At 40.1% G+C, this 19820-nt stretch overlaps 1 protein-coding gene across 1 annotated transcript in view; it reads right to left on the reverse strand.

Annotated features, from left to right (window-relative positions):
- LOC116040698 (kelch domain-containing protein 8B) overlaps positions 1-19820 on the reverse strand; it is a 173465-nt gene that overhangs the window by 29600 nt on the left and 124045 nt on the right. The gene's annotated exons all lie outside the window — the stretch shown is intronic.

Here is a 19820-nt window from a genome sequence, read left to right on the forward strand (position 1 = left end):
GTGCTTTGAACAGGCAGGCACAGAGCTGCAGTCAAAAGCACACAGTCGGTGTGTTATGCCTCCGACCATTTTTCTTCGCTAATAAAATGGGATTCATGTCACAAACAAGACAAGGTCACAAACGCTTTTCAGTGCTTAGAGGGCCATGTTAACATAAAATGTTAAATACATGACAGAAATCACAGCAATTAGCTTTTCATGTGCCTAATGTAGGTGGTGCTTCTTGTTTTTGTGCAATTATGCGTTGCCATGTGTGATTGGAGTAATGACTACCTTAGATGTCAGCTCTTGATGAGACACCTTATCTATTTACAGGATGCATCTTGAGGTGTGTTTATTGGGTGCCTGATAGCACTCACTGTAGTTGTCATGCGCAGTTGTTGTAGAAATAAGAATTTCAAAAACGCAAACGTGGGTAAGGAGCTTTTGGGTGGTTTTTGCAGCTCATGTATTCTATGTAACTATATGTGACGTAGTGTTGCTTTGGCTGGTAATGTCGATGACTTTTATAGCTTTTATATTGCTACTTTTGGTGTGTGTTTCTTTGTTTGTTTTGTGTAAAAGGATAAAACTGATGAACAATATGTTCTACAAGGTTATGTGTAAGAAGTGTTTGTATAAGTAATGTTGTAGGTAACATACAACTCAGTGTAAAGACATGGACCAGAGACAACTGGATTTAAAACATGTATTATAAATAGAAATATTGTAACAACCGGAATGAATGTTTATGTATAAAATAGTTCAATGAACACAAAGTTGAAAAAAAATAAAATAAAAAACCGCAAACATAATCCCAACATCCTCAAACAACAAAATACATCCTTTGTCAGTGCCCTCTAAAACGCCAGGGTTTATGTTCTGATGTCGCTATCGCAAAACTATTACACACTAACTACTGTTAAACGCTATGGTCAAGGATGTTCGCCGTCATGGAAACAATAATAAAAACAAGGTTAAGGTTATGCAATAATAGCGTCCATAATTTAAACAACAACGTTGCCTATCGATTTGTGTAACAGAAAACCAACAGAGGTCTCCTGTGTTAGACTCAAATGTTTCATACGCCATGTTCGCACAGGATTAGTATTACCTGGGGACCTCTAGTAATTGTACTTGTATTTATTACTCTAGTATTTGTAATAATTGCGGAGGTCATCTGTGATCTTAATCCCGTGCGAACCTGCCATGTCTGTAATTTGTGAGAAAAATTCCGCCACAAATTACCAACCATATTTTGCCAAACACAGAGGTTGTGTGATAATATTAGTCTCGTGCGAATCGTCATCTTTGTGATTCATGGGAGGTTTTGGCTGCGTTGGCAATTATAAATGAAAGTTTTGACAGAGCCTTGATATCATATGTCGGGGATAACGTCAGTCAATTTGGGTAAAATACAGACTACACTTAACCAGTGTGAATGCGCCACACAAAGAACAGACGTGGGGGGGGAATCTCCTGGTTATAATAGTCCCGTACAAATAGGGATATTGTCGCTCTATAATTATGTCACCTGACTTCCTCCTTCGCTCCCTTCATATTTACTATAGCTGCTTGAGGGTATTGTCACTTTAACCCTTGTGTTTTCCTCGAGTCAAATTTGACCCATTTTCAATGTTTTTTTATATCAGAAATATGGGTTCTTTAAACCAAATTGCCCAAAAATAATAGTTTAAATAGTTTCAAAACAGTATCCTGACTAAACTTTGACATGTACCAGTCTGTGATCCACTCAACATCCTCTGATCTTAACTATTAGTCAAAATAAGTGCTGCTTTTTTTTAACTCAAAAATTAAGTATAATGTCATATAAATTAGGATTATTGACCATGAATTAAAAGAAATGTTGAAAAAAGTGACAAAAACTTTTAAAAAGCGTCAAAAGCATAGAAAAAAGCGACAAAAACATTGAAAAAAACAACAAACAAACAAAAGTTCATTTTCAATTTTGACCCAGAACAACAAGTTCATGGTTAACGGGAAGACAACACAAGGGTTAATGTACACATATTTCCTTTTAGGCCACTTGCTAAATTGACTGATGCTGTCATTTTTCTCTTGAGGGGACAGTCTGTGTAATCCATGGATTTGCAAAATTGAGGTTCTTGCCTGGTGATGGGGTTGCATATACATTAATTAAAAAAGTGAACTACTTACAGAAGTTAGGGGGGGAAACAGTTACCGTACATGGTTTTTATTTCGGTTAAATAAATCCATTTAGAAGCACATATCCATTTTTAACAGTGGAAAAGCCACTTAGCTATAACAGTGGTGGTTGATGTTACCAACTCAAAGTGCGGCATACACTTTTACAATATGTAATTCTGGAGAAGCTGTAGAAGGGGATAAGTTGAAGAAGCATGTGGGGTCAGTGTGTTTCACACCACTAATGCTTCTTGGATCATCGAAAAGTGTGTGAGTCAAGCACAACCACTTCACAGAGATTGGCAAGGTGTGTAGAGGGGAGAAAGGGTGGATTTGAGCTACTCTCTTAAGCTCTCTTTGGCCATGCTTCACAAAACTACTTTTGTCACTTCTTGTGTTCAAATGAGTGAACAAATGCCTTCGAGAGGAGACTGTCCAAAAGTATGCGCCACTACTGTAATTCCTTACTATCAGGATGCTCAAATAAAACCCTTAGGACTCTCCAGCTGATCCAGAATGCTGCAGCGCGTGTTCTGACAAGAACTAAGAAAAGAGATCATATTTCTCCTGTATTAGCTTCTCTCCATTGGCTTCCTGTAAAATCCAGGATTGAATTTAAAATCCTTCTTCTGACCTATAAAGCTCTAAATGGTCAAGCTCCTTCATATCTTGAGGACCTCTTAGTACCTTATTGTCCCACTAGAGCCCTACGCTCCCAGAATGCAGAGTTACTTGTGGTTCCTAGAGTCTCTAAAAGTAGAATGGGAGGCAGAGCCTTCAGCTATCAGGCTCCTCTCCTGTGGAACCAGCTCCCAATCTGGGTTCGGGGGGCAGACACCGTCGCTACATTTAAGACTAAACTGAAAACTCTCCTCTTTGATAAAGCTTATAGTTAGGGAGTGAGGAGTTGCAGTGAACGCCTAGACCGGCGGGGCAGGGTGCTTAGCTGCAGACACAGCAACCCTGCTTCTCTCTGCTTCTCTTTACAGTCATCAGATTTACCTATCGTATAATCAATAATATAGTGCCTCTCCTAGTTATGCTGTTATAATTCTAGACTGCCGAGGAAGTTCCTTCTTATGACACGCTCTTTTCTTTTGTTTCCTCTTATGCACATCCTGTCTCAGAAGTGCTTGTTACTAACCTAGCTCTGGGGAGTTTACTCCCCGGAGTCCTTATGACCCTTCGCCCAGAACATCGCCTCGGATTAGGGCGACACCAAGACCTGGGTCTTGGGTGCAGCTGTGGCTATGGACCTGCTACACCCTGCTACGCTCTGCGATTCCCTGCAATGCCCGGCTACGTCCTGCTGCGTCCATCGCGTCCACCCATGCTCTGCTGTGCCACGCTACATCCCGTACCGTCATAACCCCAACCGTCAGACACCGCCCACCAAGAGTCTGGGTCTGCCGAGGTTTCTTCCTAAAAGGGAGTTTTTCCTCGCCACTGTTGCAATAGCCACTGCTAATGCTTGCTCTTGGGGGAACTATTGGAATTGTTGGGGCTTTGTAAATTATAGAGTGTGGTCTAGACCTACTCTGTCGATTTGATACTATAAATAAAATTGAATTGAATTGAATTGAATTATCCCCATTTAATATCGCAACATGTGGCTGTTCAAAACACACATAAGTGCTATTGCACTTGGTCAAACATGGTCAAACTAAACTTGGCAACATACATACTAGTTCTTTTTAAGCATACCCTGACCTCAAGGCTTGTGACATTCTTTCTTTTAAAAGCCCAGTTTACCTTAGAATTAGATTTGTATTGGATGATTCTGCACCTCACCACTGATGTCCAATGAGCAGAATCATCCAATATCAACTTTCTTGTCTGGCAAAAGGCTAGCCTTTTGAAATATGGCTAGAACAGTGGTTGGTCCGCAGGCTGCATTGTTTACATGCTTGCCTGCAAACTGATTTTGTACAACATAAATATAACTAAACATGGCACTCAAGGAGATTGTTGTAACGCTAAATGTTGAAATTATTGCAGAATAAGCCACAGAGGTGACAAGCTTCGCACACATAATGGATATGATTCATGTACGAGACAATGATTGTGATTGTCAAATCACCGCTTGTAATCAAAGCTATATAATAACTAGTTATGAAGCTTTGAATTTCTCTCTTCCCGAAGCAGTGTGATTTCTGCATGGGCCTGTAGTAAGAGTGATACTGTATGTAAGAGTTGTAAGAGATAAGAGTTGGAGATTGGTGTGCTTTTCTAACCTAACTTTTTTAACCTATAAAAGTTTAGTTTTTAACCTAACTGTACTTTGGTTACACCTTACAAAAGTGGAGGGAATGGATTAATAGGACCCACAGGAGTGTTAATGAATTAGCACCCCTAGAAGTGGCAGGACATACAAACGACAGGAGCATTTTCCGTCCTCCGAGAACGTAACGATTGCGGTTTGAACACGTCGTTAACGTTTTTTTAAACGGTTGCAGTTTGGTTAAGTTTATACACAAAATCTACTTTAGTTAGGTTTAAAAAAACATTGCAGTATGGGTAAAAATCATCATTTACTTCACTTCTGGATACACATGTGACACTGATTGTACATAGCTCAGTTTGTTCTGTAAAGTAGAAGTTACATTGTTTACATACTTGCCTGCAAACTGATTTTGTACAACATAAATATACTGTAACTAAACATGGCGACACTCAAGGAGATTGTTGTAACGTTAATGTTGAGATTATTGCAGAATAAGCCACAGAGGTGACATGCTTTATCATTTTCTCTTTAGAACTTTCTGCCAATGTTGTTGCCATTGGTTTACTGTTAACCTTACTTCACATCCTGATGTACTGCCGCCACTGTTCATGTGCTTAATTGGATGGTGGATGCGTAGCATTAACTTCTGAGGATGCACACAACCATAGCAATCATAAGCAAGCACTTCAGGCCTTGTACAGTTATTCTGTGTTTATTTGTTGCTAAATATCACATGAACAAGCTATTCCTAATAGCCCTAATCCCAATCCCTAACTGAATTCAATTGTCACAGCAGCATCCACCACCAGCACGGGAAATATGTTCTGTACATTATGGTGAGCTTTGGTTTCTGGCTCCTTGGTATGACATACGGCACCGCATAATGAATCTATTTCTCCTTCCTCTCTTCATCCAGCCTTAATCATCCGCTCCTGAGATGCTCAGACACATTTGACCACAGCTGGAAATCTTCAAGTAATAACAATCGAGGAAGATTTCTGTCATCATTTCGGTAAAAGAACAGATTTTGTATTTGCCTGAACTTCCTGTCCTGTCAAAGCATATTCCCACACTGCTATCATCTTGTAAACATAAGGCACACACACACATACATTAGCAAATGCACACATACACACACACACACACGCACAACCCCACACAGACCAACACCGTCATCACCAGCACTCCCTAGGGTCTATTTATAGGCTTCCAGTGACAGCATGTCCAAACTAATAATAGTCTGAACAACGAGCCGGTCTTTTGATTACATACTTAGAAAACAGATGTGTAACACCTATTCAGCTTCATATTTAATATAATTACAGTTGTTTGCAGCACTCGTAAGTTAGAAGACCAGTTAAATATGCATTAATATAATTACTACAAAGCCAATGTGCACATTCGGGTACAGATATGTCTGTGGCGTTGCATCTTTGCTGCCATACTGCATGGAGAGTAAAACACGTTCTCCTAAACAATCGCTGGAAGGCCACTTTTAGTAATAAAACTCATATGCAGCATCAGTTGAGAGAGGGGAAGTGATTGAAAGAGAGTGACACACAGAAAGCGAGAGCAGGTAAGGTAGAGAGAATAAAAGAGAGCAACCAGCTTTAGATTACCTACTTTTACATTTTACAAACTAAATATCTCCTAATCAACAGACACACCTAATAAAAAAGCACGTCAACGTCAACTGAGCTGATTGCTGTGTAATTGTCTGTTAATCAGTGTCGACACGGGGAGCAGATGTAGTGGATTAGTTACAAATAACAGTGTGGCTAATGGTTTGTGAAATATATTGCTTGTATTTATGGTTCAATGTATTTATCTTGCCATACAGTAAGCCTTGACTAAGATTAGGGCCGTAAAACCTTCCGATATCTATTCACCTCTGAATTTATTTCTATAATTATGCTTTTACGGTATGTAAAAATGTTTCTAATGTTTTTTTGTGCGTTTTTTTTTTTCCAGAGTTCCAGGGAATCAGTCAGTGTCAGTGCTCCTGAGTATTCTATCATAGTAGAAGTGTGACCAGAGCAGGGCCACAGAGGACAGCGGTAAGAAGAAAATGTCAAAAAGTGGAGACATTTAACAAGTGAGAGGCCAGGGGAGTTGGATGGGGAGGTGAAAGTGAGAGGAGGCGGTGGACTGTGTGAATGGACAGAATGAGAGCGCAGAAACCTGAAAGGCAATGGTTGAGGAGACACTGGAAGCCTTTTTCAAAGGCCAAACTGATCTTCAAATTCACCCAATTGCACACATAATGGATATGATTCATGTGCGAGACAATTGACAGTGATTGTCAAACCATAGCTTGTAACCATAGCTACATAATAACTAGGCATGTAGCTATGAAGCTTTGAATTTCTCTCTTTCCGAGGCAGTGTGATTTGTGCATGGGGCTGTAGTAAGAGCGATACTCTGTATATTAAGGGTTGGAGAGTGGTGTGGTCTTTTAACCTCACTTTTTTAACCTAAAAAAGTTTGGTTTTTAACCTTACTGTACTTTTGTTACACTTTAAAAAATTGGAGTGAAGGGATTAATACGACCCACAGGAGTGTTAATGAATGAGCACCCCTAGAGGTGGCAGGAAATACAACTGACAGGACAGTTGTGGTTTAAAACACGTCGTTAAAGTTGTGAAATGGTCGCAGTTTGGTTTTGTTTAGGCACAAAATCTACTTAGTTAGGTTTAGGAATCAGACACTACTTCACTCGTGGTTACACACGTGACACTGTACTTTACTTTTTCCGTAAAGTACAAAAAAACCTCACCATTTACTATTATTTTCAAACAGGACACGAACCCCGGTCTCCTGGGTGAAAGTCCTGTTTGTTCTGGCCCCATCCACCACCTCAACCTGCCTTCTATACTTTGTCACATTACTTTTTGCTTTGCTCCCGTCATAATAACTACTGCCACTGGAACATAAACATGAGTCGTAATTGCCGCTTGAACAAACGACCTAAGGAAGTGTTTTTTGGGGGAGGACAGGCTCGAACAGTCATTTAGGCAAGTAAGAGCATGTCACTGATATATGGGCCTCATCTCAAAGGAAGATATGGGATTATTCATGAACCAATAAACTGTATAATCATATGCATAATCACTACAAGCTTCTAAATTTAGATTCTTCAGCATGTTTGGAGGGGAGAAAGATCTATCAAAAAAGATCAGGGTGATAATGGACTTTTGAAATTGTTTTCCTTGCGTTGTTAGGCTCTAGCTTTTCAGTGTAACTTAGAAACCTGATTTATAATTGGCGTGCCACCCATCAATTTGTCTATCTATCCTCGTAAATCCATGTGCCATTGGAAATACTGTATTTAAAATATTTGACATAATTACTGAAGCTCAGATCAGTTTGCAAGATCATCCAGGCTTTCCAAATTGAATCTGTCAACACTTCACTTTACTAGATAATCTGTGCCAATTGTCAGTCCTAACAGCTGAGATCAGACGGATCGAGGAAGGAAGTGAGGGAGGAGGAAAGAAAAGGAATCTTAGATAAAGAATGCATTGACATAGCTTTGCCACTACAAGCAATCTGTTGGCAGATCAAAGCCCTGCATCCTAACCTTCTAAAGAGGGGTGTGCTGTGCTTGATTGGCATGCCATTTCTGGGAAGAAGGTTTGCAGGCCAGTGGGGTTAAAGCTTTAGCGTCTGTGTGAACTTTCAAATCCACATTACCTTTCACATAAATTACAGCCGAACAACCCTGCATGACTTTTAAGATGAGAAAGGAGACAGATAAAGGCGTATCAAATCAACCTGGTGACCTGGTTCAGATGGCAGAGACCTGGGCAAGATATTTTTAAGCTGGGGAGAGCAGTGGACCACCCTCAGGGCATGATTAAACTGTGATGCAAAACTGTGATGAAAGAGAACGAGAAAAAGACAGAAGGAGATGTAGACTGAAGGAACAGACTTCACTTACACCAATCACCACTTTATAGAAAGGACATCTGGAGAATACAGGGGACATTAGTTCTTCAATTGTCAGTCAACATTTTGACAAAGACAAGCTTGTAATAACTTAAAGGTCCCATATTATGCTCATTTTCAGGCTCATACTACTCTTTTGGGTTTCTACTAGAACATGTTTACATGCTTTAATATTTAAAAAAAACAACATTATTTGTATTCATACAGTCTGAATAAACTTGTTTTCACCCTCTGTCTAAAACGCTCCGTTTTAGCGCCTGTCTCTTTTGGGTCTTCTGCATCTGCGCTCTAGGGGTCTCTGCACCATCATTGCAGCCGGGGAATGACTATAACAGCACTGTAGTGGCACTTTCTATATAGGATAGTTGTGACATCAAGACTGTATGGAAGTCCCGATGGCTTGTTTAAAGGCACAGTTTCTGAAAACGGGCTGTGTGCAATTCTCTGTGGACTGAGCGTTTTGATTCTTTCACAGTATTTATATAGCACCTCAACCTGCTTTATAAATCATAAATGACATGGAAATTCGACTTTTTACAATAGGAGACCTTTAAAGTGAATTTTCTGCAGTAGGCCTCCACCTATACATTTATAAGTCATTTTCTGTTCATATATCTGATATTGGTTCTTTTATTTTGAAAAACATTTTCAAGATTTCTAGTCGTCCTAAATTATACACTCCCTTTATATCTCCCTTTGAAATAGTTTTTTTCCTCCCTTAGCAATAGAAATAAAACAATCAACCTACTTAAGCTAAAAGTAATGGGATATCCTACAATTCACACAATGTATGTATAAAGTATAGAAAACATTTTTACTGACGTATGAAAACACAATGTAAATCCTGGATGACCCTGTTAGACAAACAAAATAGGAGAGGCTGCCATGTTATGCTTATTCTCTTTTGATTTCCCAGATACTGTTTGATAAACTCAGAAGTCATAGAGGCTGGAATGAAATGGGATGTGGAAATCAGTATGCAGGAGAGTGGTCCTTTATTTATCTATTATCTCCAGAGTAAAAGTGCTGCGTATATCAATAGATCTCATATTTGTTTTTAACCAATGTCACATATATGTATTTATGCAAGCAAAAACTAGTTCCATATAGACTTTAACATTCCTGGGGTGGTGATGACGCAGTGGATATTACACATGCCTTTGGTGTGGAAGACCAATGTGTCCCTGAGCAAGACATTTAACCCCTAGTTGCTCCAGAAGCAACCTCTGACACATGCCCTCCTGAATCAGCCAGCGGCGCATTATTATGGATCCCACGTAACTTCCAGGCAAGTCCCGCCCTACGAAGCAGCTCGATTGGTTGGGGTTAGGCATTGACCTTGAGTGGTTAAGGTTAGGATAGCCGACTGGTCAGGGGATAGGACCTGAACAAATCGGGTTACGTTACCTTGCGTAAGCATGGACGCCTGGCCAATAGTAGTATGTGAATGTTATTGAAGGGCGGGCCTTGCCTAGAAGTTACGTGGGTTCCATAATAACGCGCCAGCGGCAGCACAGAGCCTACATTTCCTCTGCTTCACTCTGACGACCGTGGATGCCGGCTGTCATCTAATTCTTCCCACCGTGCTTTCATGCTACACTGGTTACAGAAAATGAGTCAAACAAAGTCGTCACTCATCTGGCGATAGCCATGTGCTTTCCAACGCTGCATTCCACCACAGATGATGGAAATATGATTGAAAATCTACCCGTTACCCTGAACAAACCAACAGAGTACAAAAGTGTACCTTTGGTATCCTGTTGATAGACAACTGAACTGCTAAAATAATGTAAAAAAGGTTATATTGCAAGCAATTATCTTTGACTCAACAGTATGTTACATTTATTACCATAGACAGAAAAAAGTATTTGAGGATAGTAGTCATAATATAGTTAGAACTGATGGCATCAAAATATATCCATAATGTTGTTGAAAACCAAAAGTGAATAGAGTGAGCTTGTTACATGCCATTTTCCTACAATTGAACTTTATCCAGTTACTCTACTATCGTGGATATTTTATTCATAGTTAAAATTTAAAGTTCAAAGAGAGAATGAAAAGAGATCAAAGTAAAAAGATTATTATTTTACTTCTCCACTAGGAATAATCAGGCCATAATTAAACTTAAAAAAGAATAAGAAAATTGAAAAGGCAAAGTTAAAATGTAAAGTTATAATTTTAAAATGTGAAGTGACAATGAAGAAAGTGAAATTTAAAACTAAGAAACTATTTTTGCATTTTACTATTTTCCATTTGAAATTTTATCCATTCAATTTTGGCAGTTTATATTTTACATTTCATATTTTTCCATTTTGCCTTTGGCATTTCAAAGGTATATGTAAATGAGGAGGTGTGGCCTAAAGGCTAGAGCAGGGTTTGAAACCTCTACAGTTATAATGTTTACAGGTGTGTTGACCCAAAACGGTGCATACGTTCTCAGAAAGCAGTTGTGTTATCACTTAATCGTGCATACGAGAATGCTCTTTTTTAGTTCTACAGCTTTGTTTGGCTTATTTTAGTAAAAACATACTGTATCTTCCATGCACAGTGCACACCGGAACATCCATTAACCCTGCTTGCTGCTTTGCTTCTCATCAGCACTGAAAGCTGATGTTTGGAACATTTAAATGCAAATCACCTTCACTAAAACATTGTGACTGTACAGAAATAAACAGGTAATGAGTATTAGCAAAGGTCCAGAGCGTTATAACCTCTATTAAATACCATAATCACTGATCAGCTCCTTTACATTCAAGCATATGATTGTCCTTTGGATAAACTTGACCAAACATTCTTTTGTGCCACTGGGTCATTCTGTGTCAAATCAGACAAAATCCAGGAAAACAGTTTATGCTACCCTTAATGTCAGTCTTTTCACACTTTTTTCCAAATCTAGGGCATGCCGTACAAACTTGTAATAGTTCAGTCATATTGACATGTTTGTCTTCCACCCTACAAAGTTTGGGCTGCCTATGAATAATACTTTTCATTATATTAATGTCCAAATATTGCTTCCCAGATAATGTGATTTTCAGGCTGTAAAACTGAAGTAATTTCAAGGGCTGAAAATATGAATAGGATTTGAACAGAAATATTTTACAGGCCTTGGTTTTGGGACACATTCTTGATATAGACAATGACAAGACTGTAATTCCATTTTAACCCAGAAGGCTTTGACAGTGCACAGGCAACTGCCTGATGAATAGCCTATATGAATTGAATTTTTTGTTTTTATTTCATTGCCAAGACATATACATTTATCTCCTGGAATAGAGCAATGTAAATATTGCATGAGGCCATCCTCAACCTTACAGTAGGCTACTTGTATGACACGATTTCTGTTCAGCAATCAACGATTGTTGTTATGCACTGGGCTAACTTTGCAGGTTTTAATTTGCGGGTAATTAACGTTACGTTTACTCTGATGTAACTTTGGCTATGTTCACTGCATAATCCACAAATGAACGTGCCATAGCGGACATGCAATACTAACATTACATTTTCACACCTACTCTCAGTCACTTAGCCTGCGAATTCTTAGCTAGCAGTTACTAGCGTAAACAAATAGGCGCTAACGTGTACAGTACATAGACAGTAAAAGGGTACAGTAGGCTACTTCAGTTGGCATACTTCAGTGGTTTCCAACCTTTTTTCCTTGGCGCCCCCCCTACTTATGTCTAAGAAAAGCTGAGCCCCCCCCCCAAACCGAAGTGGAGGTAACTCTCAAGATAGAGCCTTACTTTCTTTTTTGATAGAGAATAGTTATCAGCACTTTCACATTTCTCCTCCATGTTTCATTCATAAAATAGTGATGCCGTGGCGGCAGGAAAAACGAGGATGATAGCAGCTAGCAGCTGACCTAATGACAGCAAGGGTCACAGGTTAAGAGGTCCTGGAGGTTTGGCCTACTAAGTAGCCTGCCTACAATTTTAAGCCAGAACAAAATATTTAGTTTTTATACCGACTTCTGTATACATTATATATTCTAGTGTATTATAATAATTTGTTTAACATGTGCACATATTTTTTTTTACCTCAACCTCAAACCAGATAAAGACTTGCGCCCCCCCTGTGATCTTTGCCGCCCCCCTGAGGGGTCCCCGGACCCCAGGTTGGGAACCACTGGCTTACTTGAAACTTACTTCATGTGACTCGAGAGCGCAGACTTGCCCATTGTGAAAAGCTGCACGTCTTTTTTGCAGACTTTACAAGAGACAACTCGTGGGGTTTGTCCCTGTTTAATCCATAATTTGTAATTTTTCATCTTCCAGCCAACGTTCATTTAAACGAGAACTTCCCAGCAGCAAACTGCCCTATGAAGCAGCTCGATTGGTTGGGGTTTAGGCATTTGACCTTGAGTGAGACCTTGAGAAGACTGCAACTAGTGTCGCGACCACCACGCGCATGAGTATAAATAGTTGCGGCGCTCCCATTACGTCACATTGGCGCATGACAGGTCGGGTACGGCGAGTATACCGGACGCCTTAGCCCTCTCATGCTCTCTGTCTTCTTCGTTCCTCGTTTCTGTTCTCTTGTTTTTGTCTGCATTTGATTTTCAGAAGATCTTACTGTTGGTGCTTTAATCGCTAGCTCCATGGTACGCTCGCTTGTGTCTCCCTGCCACCGTAATGTATAATCTGTTAATCACAGCGCTTTCACCAAGCCGGTTACCACTCTCCCCTCTCAAAGGAAACTGGCAAGACACATTCAAAGGAGCAGAAATGAAAAAGGGGTGCGACGGAGATAAAATGCTAAATCCTGAGCAACAACAGCCATGCAGGGAATTAGTCCCACACACTGAAACACACACACGTGACAAAAGCACAGAACACATGAACAAACAGACGCGCACACACAGCAACGTGACAAGCCAGGTCAAGATTTGCTGCTAATATGCATATATATGAAAGGTCAACAGTCCCACAATTTACATGTGAAATACTTGCATTAATACACACTGTATGTTGTATGTGTGTGTTTCACGTACAGTACATAAAGAGAGCGTTCAGTGTCTCACTTGATCCAGAGGACATCTTAGTATAAAATGCCAAGTACGTATATAAGATAAACATGCTTTTGTGTCAACATGATTGGACTACTGTCATGGACTTTTGTCCCAACCAGATTACTTACAGTAGATACTCAACATGCTAGCCTGATCCAGACTGTTAACATGCTCATGGCTTTTAATACAACTTTTAAAGCATACTTATTCTTTTTTATTTCATTTAAAGCTGCTCTTATCAATATTTTTGGATGACATGACAAAGAGTAATATGAAAGATGTTGCTTGTACTGATGCACAGATGAATTATTACCTGACTCTGCAGTTCCCCTGCGCTCTTCAGAGCATTTTAGCCTCTTTCGGCTCATTTTGATACACCCTCCTTCTGTCATCTTCAACTATAGCCTTGCCGTTCTATCTGAACCCGATGTCAGTCAGACCCAGACTCAACTAAAATTGGCGACTAGCAGACGGCAATGAATGGTTAGTGTAGGTAGTCTCTTTGATTTGTTTATGTTGTTTGTTAGCGTGTTGGCTCATAGCTTGCAGTGGCTAACAGGTATGATGACGCGTTTTGATAGATTTCGCTCTCTGTACTGACAGTCCGCTCTGCGCTGGAGGTTTTAGCTTTCTTTGCCTGCTTTTGCATATAAGACAGCAATTGGTTTACTGATTACCTAATCAAGCTTGCCTGGGATATGTTTGAATCTCAAATTTCAGGGAAGTGAACAGACATCTCCCCGTTCAAGAGAGGAATGTGAAAACACACATAAACTTTGTAAAGATACAAGTCAGTATTGTCAACATCAGACATTGTAGGGGACATAAACATACGGAACATCATTTTGAGTGGAGGCGGACTTTAAGTTAGGGGAACGAGACCGATTAAGAAGAAACACCAAAACTGACTTTTAGTCCCTAGTATAGCTCAAGTTCCAACATCACTGCCATGCCACACATGTCCTGTAACAATGCTGCGTTCACACCTAAACCACATACAGGCAATGCAGTCAAGTCCGGGCTCCCTTTCAAAGGTGAAGTGAGAATGAGACCGGATAGTTGAGAAGAGGGCCATTATGCTTGAAAGCCAAACACATTAAACCTGACTGAGAGGACTCACATAAGCAAAAGGATAAATCGAATGTTAAGCTGACAGGCGCAGGGGGGTGTCAAAGGATGCATTGTTAATGTGGGTGGTTAGACTCGCTTGATTTTACACATAAATGCCACACACACACACACATAGTGCTGAACACTCAGAGGGGGGGTATCTCTTCATGGGTGAGCAACCAAATAATCCCCATATCTGCACACACTGAAACTCTTTCCATTATGTCTGTACGTCACACGCATGCACGCACGCGCTAGGTAGGGTAGCTGCCTAATATCTTTTTTGTGGTTTAATCCACTCATCCGGCAATGAACAGCTAAATCTTCATTTGTAGAATATCTAATCATCCTCTTTCACCTGGCTGGGCCACAGTCTGAGTCATTTGGCACTTTCTAGTGTGTGTGTGTGTGCGTGTGTGTGTGTGTGTGTGTGTGTGTTTGTGTGTATACCCTCTTCCCATTAATGTCTGGATGCCAAATGGTAAATGTCCTAATGATTTTTATTATTGATCGCCATACAAGTTGCAGACTTTTTCTTAAGTCCTAAGTCTTGACAAATGTTCAGTGGAGCTTTTATTTTCAAGCTAGTAAATTAATGGCTTTTGCCTTAATTCACTCCCAAAAACTAAGACTATGACTGTACAGCCATGCTTGAGGCTCTACTAAATTCTAATGCTAGCATGGCAACACGTTAACAGTGACAATGCAAACATGTTAAACTATCTTTCCCGGTGTCTTGGCCACAAGCGTTTCGGACGCGTTTTTTCACTCTCATTTAAAACTGTTACATTCATATCAATTTATAAAAAACAACTAAAATATGATTTGACAATGTTATTACTTAGCTATTCCAGACATTTACATACCCATTTTTATATAAATAATATAAAATGGGAAATTCAAAACAAAGGCGCACCTTAAAGATGACAATATGTGTTAATATTTCCCAAATATCGATGGTATTGGATAATATTGGACCGTTGATCGTTGATCACTGAATTAATATGTATCGATCCAGATCGATGTATCGTTACACCCCTACCCACAACAATGTCTGATCATGTATTCTTTCGTAGCTAGCTGCAGCATGTGCCTCTGGCTACATTGCCAAAAGAGTGCTGGTATTCCCTGGGCATGGCACACTTCACTGCACTCCATGCCCCTTAATTCATAACAGTAAAGCCCAGAATGTCAGCGGATAAAGTGCTGCAAACAATTGTTAGCTACAGCCCTGTTACGGAAAGTTAGAAAACTCCTCCCTCATCAAATGGATTACTGTCTGCTCAGCCTCGAACACACGTTGAATCTTATTAGCTTTCTCTTCATGCCTTTCTTCAAGTCCAAATTCAGTTTCTTTTCTTTCTGCAACCAAATTGCATTCAAGCTGAATCAAATCACGACTCATTGCACAGAGCTTTGAACAAAGAGTATCTATCAAACTATCTATCTATCTATCTATCTATCTTTCGGATTATGAATCATCACAGTTTCAGTGAGGATATGTTGAGACTTTGCCAGACTCAATCTAAGAGCATTTAGGTTCTGGTGGATTGAAAAGATTCTGTCTAAGCTTTATTAGATGTAAAATACACTTTTACAAATTGTCCGTCATGTAGACAGCCCCTGTTTTTCATTCCTCTATCATGCATGCTTCACACTCACCTTGTGTGCACTCACATACAGTATTTTGCTGCATGCCCACATATTGGAATGTGTGTAGGCATGTTCTGAATTGACATTATCAGTTTTTATTCATGGTGGTATTTGTATTCCCTTAGTTTATGATAAGAACTGGTGTGTAAAATCAATGTTTTAAAGACTTCAAAACAGTAACCGTAAAAGCCAAGTCATTACACCCTTCCAACGGTACTTAATTATTATTGTAGGATGAATCATATTATGATATTATGTTTCTGGTGCACTCTTTGATATTGTGTTGTAGGTTATACACAGCAGCAGAACACATGTGTGCGTAACAGGTGATGTAGACAGTCCTATGTATTTCACCAAAATATGCTCTTATTTCCATTAAATATTTTATTTTGGGGATTTTACTACTACTACTCCTGCCTGTGTGTTTTTGAGGGTGACTGTGTGTGGACGTGGTTAGCGTGATGACGAAGGTACGTGTGTGCACGCTCCGGTCAGAGCCATTACTGATATGACCGGAGGTAGGTCAGTGATTAGTTAAAGCCTCTGAACACTCACACAGGTGTTTTCAGTTGTGGCAGATTAGACCTCTACTCAGGTTGAAGGTGGGGCAGAGTTTAGATGGGAATTTATTAGATCACAAATCTTCATCTACCAATAAGAATGATAATGGTGTCAATTATCCCACCCTAATAGTGCAACAAAGCTAACAGGTGACTCAGGAAGATGTCATTCAATCAGTCTAGAAGTATACACACCCACACAGTCCTGGGAAAAGGCCTAATCAACCAGATTAACTAGAAACACTTGAATGGGTGTTCAGAGCCTTTAAGCTCCATTGATAAAAGTTTATAAGAGATATTAATTGTAATTTGAACGTGAACAAACTAATGTATTGTTATATGTAATGTCCGATTTGTCCTGTGTGATTTATACAGTGGTTTGAATTTGCCATCTAAAGTTTTTCAATTAGTTCTGTGATTAGATCGACGGCTAACGCTAGCAAGCTAAGACCGTTGCTAAGTCCGCTGCTAAGGCCGCTGCTAAGGCCTTTGCTAGACAAGCCTGTCGGTATATTAGAGTAATGTTAAAAGACAACTCCGTCGTTCCACGTTAACCACATTCATTCTGCTCTTTTGACAGGGTATCTAAGCAGATGTGTCTTTTTTGTTGAAACCACAGAGGACACAGAGTAAAGCTTCGGAAATCCAGCACTGTCTCCTGCCTCATCTGTCGCCAGAACACAACGCAGAGATCACAAAAGGGCGAAACAAACACACACGGGTTACATGTGCAACATATGAGTTCAACGGGAAAGCGCATTCATCTCTCTGATAATGCACTCAACATACCTGCAGCGTACCTGCAGTGTCACCATACCTGTGGAGTCTGCAGCTGCTGCTGCATAGAGGTTTCCAGTTATGACAGTGAGTCAGTGCACCATCTTTGTATCTACATCACTCAATATCCTGTCAATTAAACTATTGAAAGCTTGACAAAGGCAGGCACTTTGGTGACAGTGCCCCCAGCAGAGCAGCCACTGGGCTTCTTACTGAAATTGTCTGTGTGCCTTTCTCCGCCACCATCTTCAGCCAAAGCAGTTGTTTCCATCTGTCACTGGAAAGGGAAGAATCAGTTTCTGCTCTACGATTAGAGATCTTCCAATACCATTTTTTCCTTCCTCATACCGATTCCGATACCCAAACTTGTGTATCAGCCAATACCGAGTACCGATCCGATGAAAAACCAAAAAAAGGCCTAAGAACTTTCTTTTATTATCTACTTTGACGGTCCTACGGGGAAAAAAATAGTTTTTTTGGGGCTAAAGCATATGGTATCCGATTGGTGGAAAGACTCACACACTCGCCGATACCGCCACCAGCATTTTAGGCAGTATCGCAAGCATTTCCGATACTGTTATCGGTATTGGTACAACTCTACTAATTACGCTGTACGTCACTATAACATTTTACTGATACCATAAACATACTGTTAAATATAACTACAACACAAATACTTTTTATATTGTATCATCACTATCATCATATTATATCACACTAGAAGCCTCAGTGTTGATTCACCCTTTAGCCTACTTGCTTAGTAACATAAAAGAAAACCACGATAATCCCCTAAAACCTACTTACAATTCATAACACCAAGAGGGACACTTCTCTCCTCTGTCTCTCTTAAAAATACTGTACTTTTTCACAGAGCTGCTCAAACCCATTTGGAATATCAAATGTCTTTTTACTGTAATAACACTAGTGCAGTGCCCGCTGAAAATGTGCCTGTTTGGAACGGGTGATTGCTTGGCCTGTGGTATTGCTGCTTGTAGAATTCTTCAAAAACAAATTGTACCCCAAAATTACTTACAGAAGGACCCCAAACCACTTAATATGCAACTCCACTGTATAGCCTACTACTACTGGCTTACAGTGTAGGCTACATCTACATCAAGGGAAGACATTATAACCTACTACTATATTTACCTGACAGAGAATGTTGCAGATTCAGAATGTAATCACAAAATATCACAATGACAATGTGGAGTAATCAGAAATTAGCCTCATGGACTCATGGCAGTGTGCTACCCACCTGGCTCTTTATGAGAGCTGATCAGCACATATTCATCAACCACCAGGACCTGGACCGTGTGTGTGTGTGTGTGTGTGTGTGTGTACACGCGTGCACGCAGAGAGAGAGAGACAGAGAGAGACAGAGAGAGAGGGAGACGGTGTTGTCTCTTGTCGTATGATCGTTAACAAATTTAACACTTCAGCAGAGGTGTTCATTTCCATGCAGGTTTAGTGGCTTGACAGTTAACGGTGATATGGATTTGATTCGTGGGGTATTTTGGCGACGGTAATGTTATTAGTGTTGTAAGTTAGCAGTAGACTTAATTAACCCGACCCAGAGAGAGTCTGATGAAAACTGATGTGTCTGCCCGGTTCAGCTCTGAGATTTTCTCGCATTACACAGCGCTGTGAAGGAATAATCTCTGAGATTAAGTTATGTTCTGCCAGCTCGCAGCAATTTAATACAATAGCAGGAAAAGAGTCCCCCACCGCTGTTGTAAAGTGTTCCACATGTGGCGTCTGCGTGTGATGTGCAGGTTACCTTCCCCCCAAACACGCCCCCAAACACGGACACATACAGATACGTCTCACTGCCACTTGTCTGTAGCTGGTTGTGCTTTGCATGTGTGGGATTCTGAACTGTCCTTAAATTCGGGAATTGTCATTACTATATACCTATATATTTAACAATATATTTTGCATTTCTAATCCAAACAACGTCAAACTTGGCACTGCACTTACTCGTGCCAGTGGCAAGACACATGTCAAGTTTGAAGTCCATCGGACTAACGGTTCAAGAGATATTCGCATAACACACAGACAGAAAGACAGACGGACGTTCCTGCAATTTATAGATAGATAACTACAGCCTAATATCTGATGGAAGCACACTCTGTTCTCTTTGCTTGAAATGGGATTTGCAGCGAATGTATTACAAAATAACAACGTGGGCTAATGAAAGCTTATCATAGCCCAAATCATCCTTTTCTCAAGGTAATGATTCATTTTTTTCGGTGCTAAACCTTTACAGTGCAGCAACATGCAGCCTAATAGTACAAGCCAGGAGTATGGGTTACAGTTAAAATCACTCAGATAAATCACAGATTTAGAGCAACTGATGTGTTTGCCTCAACCTAATCTGCCGACATATTACCCATATTGC

Source organism: Sander lucioperca, chromosome 12, assembly GCF_008315115.2.
Source record: "Sander lucioperca isolate FBNREF2018 chromosome 12, SLUC_FBN_1.2, whole genome shotgun sequence".
NCBI lineage: Eukaryota > Metazoa > Chordata > Actinopteri > Perciformes > Percidae > Sander > Sander lucioperca.